The following is a 6,492-nucleotide window of genomic DNA, read 5'->3' on the forward strand; positions in this document are numbered from 1 at the left end:
TTGCACACCTCTCCATTTTCACCTGTCCATACTCACCTGTCCATACTCACCTGTCCATACTCACCTGTCCATACTCACCTATCCATACTCACCTTTCCATATACACCTGTCCATACTCCCTTTTCCTTACACACCTCCCATACACACTTATCCATTCTTACTTCTCCATACACCCCTGTCCATTTTCAACTTTCCTTACACACCTGTCAAGATACACCTGTCCATACTCACCTTTCCATATACACCTGTCCATACACATCTCTCTATACTCACCTATCCATACACACCTCTCACTTCTCTTTACACACCTGCCTGTTGATGTTCATATCTTATCACAGCTCACCTGTCTATTCTGATATATAAGACTCTACTGTATCTGTTCACTTATCTGTCTGTCACCTTTCTGTACACACCTGTTTTTGCTTGTCTGTACTGTACAGCGCTCAGTACATGCACAATTGCTGACCTATCAAAACATACACAGGTGAGTCACTAACATCACCTCACACACACACACATACACACACACACACACAAATAAACAATGACAACATACATACATGTACACTCACAATTGCTGACCTCACACACTACAGCATAAGTACACACACACAGATTCACATCACGCACCTTTCCCAAGAGTAAATTGAGTAAAAACACACACACACAAACACACACACACAGACAAACACACAAACATTTGTTTGTTTTGTGTAGATTGGTGTATGTGTGTGTTTGTGTGTAGATTGGTGTATACATGTTTGTGTGTGTTTGTGTAAGTGTGTGTAAGTGTATTGTGCAACACATGAACTGGTCAGAGTTATATGTGCACATCTATTTGTGTGTGTGTGTGATTCTATTGTGCAACACATGAACTGGTCAGAGTTATATGTGCACATCTATTTGTGTGTGTGTGTGATTCTATTGTGCAACACATGAACTGGTCAGAGTTATATGTGCACATCTATTTGTGTGTGTGTGTGATTCTATTGTGCAACACATGAACTGGTCAGAGTTATATGTGCACATCTATTTGTGTGTGTGTGTGTTTGTGTGTAGATTGGTGTATGTGTGTGTTTGTGTGTGTGTGCATATGTATGCATACTGAGGTTTCTAGAGGATTAATGTATATGTGCACTGTTTCTGTATCTGTTTTTGTATATGCACAATATATGTGTGCATATGTGTGTCAGTGTTTGTATGCATGTGTGTGTGTGTGTGATTCTATTGTGCAACACATGAACTGGTCAGAGTTATATGTGCACATCTATTTGTGTGTGTGTGTGATTCTATACATTTGTGCTTTATGTGTCTGTCTTTGCGTGAGGGTGTGTGTGTGTGTGTGTGTTTGTGTGTGTGTGTGTGTATGTGTGTGTGTGTGTGTGATTCTATTGTGCAACACCGCATGAACTGGTCAGAGTTATATGTGCACATCTATTTGTGTGTGTGTGTGTGTGTGTGTGTGTGTGTGTGTGTGTGTGTGATGCGTGTGTGTGTGTAGTTACGTGTGTTTGTGTGTGTGTGCATATGTATGCATACTGAGGTTTCTAGAGGGATTAATGTATATGTGCACTGTTTCTGTATCTGTTTTTGTATATGCACAATATATGTGTGCATATGTGTGTCAGTGTTTGTATGCATGTGTGTGTGTGTGTGTTTGTGCTCCCTGCCGCTGTTTCATTGTGCAACTCCTCATTAAATGTCCACAAGAGTTAATGTATATGTGTACGAGTGTTTGTGTGTGTGTGTGTGTGTGTGTGTGTGTGTGTGTGTGTGTGTTTGTGCTCCCTGCCACTGTTTCATTGTGCAACTCCTCATTAACTGTCCACAAGATTTAATGTATAATATGTGTACGAGCATGTGTGTGTGTGTGTGTGTGTGTGTGTGTGTGTGTGTGTGTGTGTGTGAGGGGCCCCTCCTCCATTTAGAACATACTGTACAGTGGGTGGACTGAGGCAGCCCGGTCATTTCACAACAGCTTTCATAATTCACATACCCATACAGAGGCGACCTGAGGACTGCTGGCGAACTCCAGACGAACGTGGGCCGGGCTCGTGCCGGCTCTGCCCTGGGGCCGGGGGTTGAGACGCTGTCCAGAACATCCGTGACAGCGGGGCTCCAGATGGAGTGCTGGTCTCACTGCCTGGCCTCTGACTGCCTCTGTTCTCCTCGTCGCTATCGCACCTGATGGGACTTTAATAGAGTCATTTATGGCCTCAGGGTCATGAGAGGACCCCTTTGCTTTTTTTATTCCTACAGAAATATGTGCTTGCCTTGCACAGATATGTCTACTTATGGAGAGGATATAAGTAATGTATATGTAATTTTTAAAGAGTTTCCCATTGCTCACGCTGTAGACATGCATTGCATTTTCTCTGTACACGGAACAACAGTTCCACTCCTCTGCACCAGAGCACAACTACATATAGGGCCAATGAAGTCATGTTCTATAGGCTGCTAAAAACACTTGAGAGACATGTAGATTCACACACACACACACACATACACAGATGAATCACTGGGTGAAAAGGCTCTGAATCAGGGGATATACTGACCGGATATTTTTTATGACATGCAGCATATCAGGAGCATCTTTGATCATATCCTGAGTTTTTAAGAATCAGTGAAAATATTGATTTATTTTGACTCCTGATATGCCAATGAGAAATCAGGGGTATGCATACCCAAATCACAAGTCACACACACCATTTCTGGATATCTTTGGGTAGGTCTCCACCCTTGGATAGGCTTAGGCTATCATATTAGATAGCCTAGGCCCAAGATCTGCCTAATTAAGTCACGCATGCCTTACGCCCAAAACGTACCATAAAACATCACTGATAGACTATTTGCCGTTTGATTTCTATCTAATTTCGGGACATTCAAAAATAGACTATTTACAGTGTAAAGACTACCTTTTTCAGGTCAAGGCTAGCCTACTTACCTAATTATTTTGGTTATGGTTCAATTTCAATGATATCTTTGAGATTTTATAGTTGCTATAGTCTGTGGTGGTCTAGCCTACTTTTTATGTATAATATGCATGAGATCTGTTGGAGGAATAAAGTCCACATTTTAAATTATCTGCTTTCCCCTTGTCCCCAATGCTGTCTGCCAAAATGAATTCGGTTCAGCTGGAGTTGCCACATAACAACAATACAAAGTTAAATTTAACAGTAGCCTAAACAATTTGAAGTAGGCCTACATTAAGAAGAATAGCAATAATAAACAACATACATACTATAGCATACATAGCATATGCATATACTATATGCTACAAACCATAACACATAAGAAAGGCTTATTAAACTTGTTAAAGTTGAGCATACTATTTTAACATTACAAGCTTCCTTGTGGGCCAACGTAACAATGGATCAATCATGTTGTAACTTGTCTATAAAACGTGGGTGACTGATAAACCAATGTTGATTTAATTAAGGAACAAGGCTTCAAATGAAATTTACGTCAAACTATATGAGAACCAATGATGTTAATAATCAGAATAGTAATAATAGCCCACTTGGCTACTATGTTTTGACACTTCTACAAAATCAGTTTGGTAGTCATTTTAATGTAACTAAAATATGCAGGCCGTGTGAATATGGTGAATAATTTCCACGATTTCTTATGCTTTGCCTCTCGATAAGCGCCTCTTTCATAGCATCCCATCCCCACCCCTGACTGACTTTTCAACGAACTCCTTGCCACTGGTGGTGACTTCAACCGTCACTTTTCTGTCATGCATCTGACTGCAAGCTGTACAAACTCTGCCGTCATCATATCCAAGGTAAGAACTACAGTACTTTTGTATGCCAATTGAAAACTGGAATTAATTAGGAAAATACTGTTTTTAGAATTAATGTTAACCAAAACCGTTTGTTAACCGTCATGTTAGAATCAGCTAACGTTTGCTAGCTTGCGAGCTAACATCGCTAACGTTAGCTGCTAGCTGTTAATGTTAACTTTTCCAATAACTAACTTTACCATTGTGTGGAATATCTGGAATGGTAGTAATATCATATTCAACAATAAGTCTGTCTGAGATTTCGTTATGGATGTAAAGTTTTAGTTTGAATGAAATGGCCAAGGCTATCAGGCACGAGTAGGTTAGCTAACCTAGCTATAACTTCTAGAAGCTACATTTATAGTGGCTGCTAATGACTATGCAGGCTAACGTGAACAGGGGGTTGACTTACCTCAATATGATGCCGACAAGTGAAGGGATCTTTAGTTTGTGAAGGGTAACGTATAGTGTTATATTAAGCCATCCTTACACCAGAAGACTTGACCAGATTTGGGTAAGATTATTGAAAGATTGTAGTCTTTTTGAGTAAAGCTTGAAAGCCAAATCTTGTCAAAGGTTTCTGATGTATGGGTAGTATTAGGCAAAATGTTCTTCATTTCATAGCCCTTATTTGGTTGTACCTGACTTGTGCCAAGGCATGTGTTTATTTAAGATGCATGTGAGGGCATTAGTGCTTCAGTGATAGTCTTTTCACGTTATGTGTAAGCTTATTTTGCAATTTATTCATCTTAATTTTCCCTCTGTTCTCTGTTTGCAGGCAGTGAGTTGTGAGGACTGCTTCCCCTGAGAACACTGAGTGCATTCTGGAATATTCCAAATGTGTGCCACTTCCATACAAAAGAAGTTAAAATCCCGCAAGAGAGTTCACTCACCAGGTAGAGACAGACAGACACACACACACACGTAGAATAGCAAATAACATTATAATGTGTTTGCATGTATTTGTGTCTGTTGCTGTGTTTAGTTTATCCCCTTTTTTCATGTGTCTGTTTGTTGTTATGACTGTAGTGGGCTCCATCAACAGACCAGGGCAAAGTCGGTCTGTCCTGCTACTACTACATGCTACTTGACTATGTCTGGAAGCCATGGCTGCTGCCCTCAACATGCTGTAAGTGTTTGTGTGTTTTGAATGAGGGCTATGTCACTGTGCACACTCTAATTTGTTTGACAAATGTGCAATGTAATGCATTAATACAGGAACTAATCATCATTATTGTTGTTTTTAATAATAGTCTTGAATTTTGAAGTTTAGCCATGTTTACCATTATGTTGGTGGTAATGTAAATAATGTGTTGAATATATGCCAAACTGAGCATAATCATAATTTAGTTAAATCTTATTTTCTATTTACAGAAACTGAAACCCTCACAAATAAACTGATATCAATAATTGGTGATAACATAACATTGATGGTGATGGTGGCAAGGGTGCCTTCATAAGGTAATTATCATTTTTGTTTGAACACCTGATTGACTTACCAACTTATTTTTTAATGTTTGATTTTTATCTTAATCAACAATAACATAATGTATAGCAATTGCTGTTTTATTTTTTTTAGGTGCCATCCAGCAAGTCCCAGCCTGGAGCCAGAGGCTGGCACTGCACGTCAGATGGGGGAGGATCTATGTTAGGCATCAGAAAGGTGGTTTAAGCAAGAAGGAAAGAGCTTCTGCAGACAGTGTTGCAATTAGGTATAGGTAATTACCTAAATTAGGTAATAGGAAAAATCCAACCTTTAAGGACAGCAATTTTCTTTGTGTATCGTAAATAAATAAGTGTTCCTTAAAGGTTGGATTTTTTTTTTTATTAAGGCATTAAGATCAGATGATTTTTAAATGTATGTGTATGCTAAGGTTATGTAAACTTATGAGCACAACTGTAATACATATCTCCATTACTTCTAACTATTGCACCTGACGTCTAGGCTGCTATTGTGGGTTTGCTTTTATTTGTCACACAAGCTGAGTTAATTATATTCACGGACAGGGTCAATTGTAACATATACTTTCTTTCTCTTTTTACAGACACCTGACTTTTACTGCCAAAGGGACCATCAGAGCACCTTTCCCTACCATCTATACCAGAAGAGTACGGACAAGGGCCCAAAATGTTTTAAAGGACGTTGCACGCCCAGACCATGGACTGTTTAAACCACTGTGGTCAAGCAGAAGTCTCTGTTCTCACTCGGCAGGTCATTGAGAGGGGGCGAGTGTCACTGCGTAAGCCCCCTACTACAGGCGAGAAAGCCATGTTGATTTGAATATTGATTGATAAATACAATAAAGGCCATGTAACAAATTTTATTGCCTGTCGTACAGTATATTTTTCATGGTAAAGTAAAATAAGTCATTGGGATTTAGCAGGTGTAAGTAAATAATGTAATTAAGTGTATGTAAAATTAATGTGAAATATTATTTAAGTTAAAGATACACAATAAGCTCAGTGATGGTTATGTACTATCTCACATTTAAAACCATTACATAAATCACCATATATAAATCACATGATTAATTTTAAAAATAAAGGCATAAAGCCTATCGAAAAGCAAATAAAGGCATACACATAAATGCCTGCAAAATTAGCTGTGTCTGGCAGTATATGGGCTGTATATGCGTAGTCCCATGTTTGACATATCAGGGGGTATATGGGAACAATAACAAGAGGTGTCCGGGGTCATATAAGTAGCT

At 39.1% G+C, this 6,492-nt stretch overlaps 1 long non-coding RNA gene across 1 annotated transcript; it reads left to right on the forward strand.

The window, feature by feature from the left end:
* The first annotated feature begins 4,594 nt into the window (after positions 1-4,594).
* Positions 4,595-6,108, forward strand: LOC125299668. The gene is made up of 5 exons (XR_007194423.1): positions 4,595-4,680; positions 4,814-4,913; positions 5,159-5,245; positions 5,364-5,496; positions 5,830-6,108. It is a non-coding gene; the product is annotated as an uncharacterized LOC125299668 (long non-coding RNA).
* Positions 6,109-6,492: the final 384 nt, after the last annotated feature.

This window comes from Alosa alosa, chromosome 8, assembly GCF_017589495.1.
Source record: "Alosa alosa isolate M-15738 ecotype Scorff River chromosome 8, AALO_Geno_1.1, whole genome shotgun sequence".
NCBI lineage: Eukaryota > Metazoa > Chordata > Actinopteri > Clupeiformes > Clupeidae > Alosa > Alosa alosa.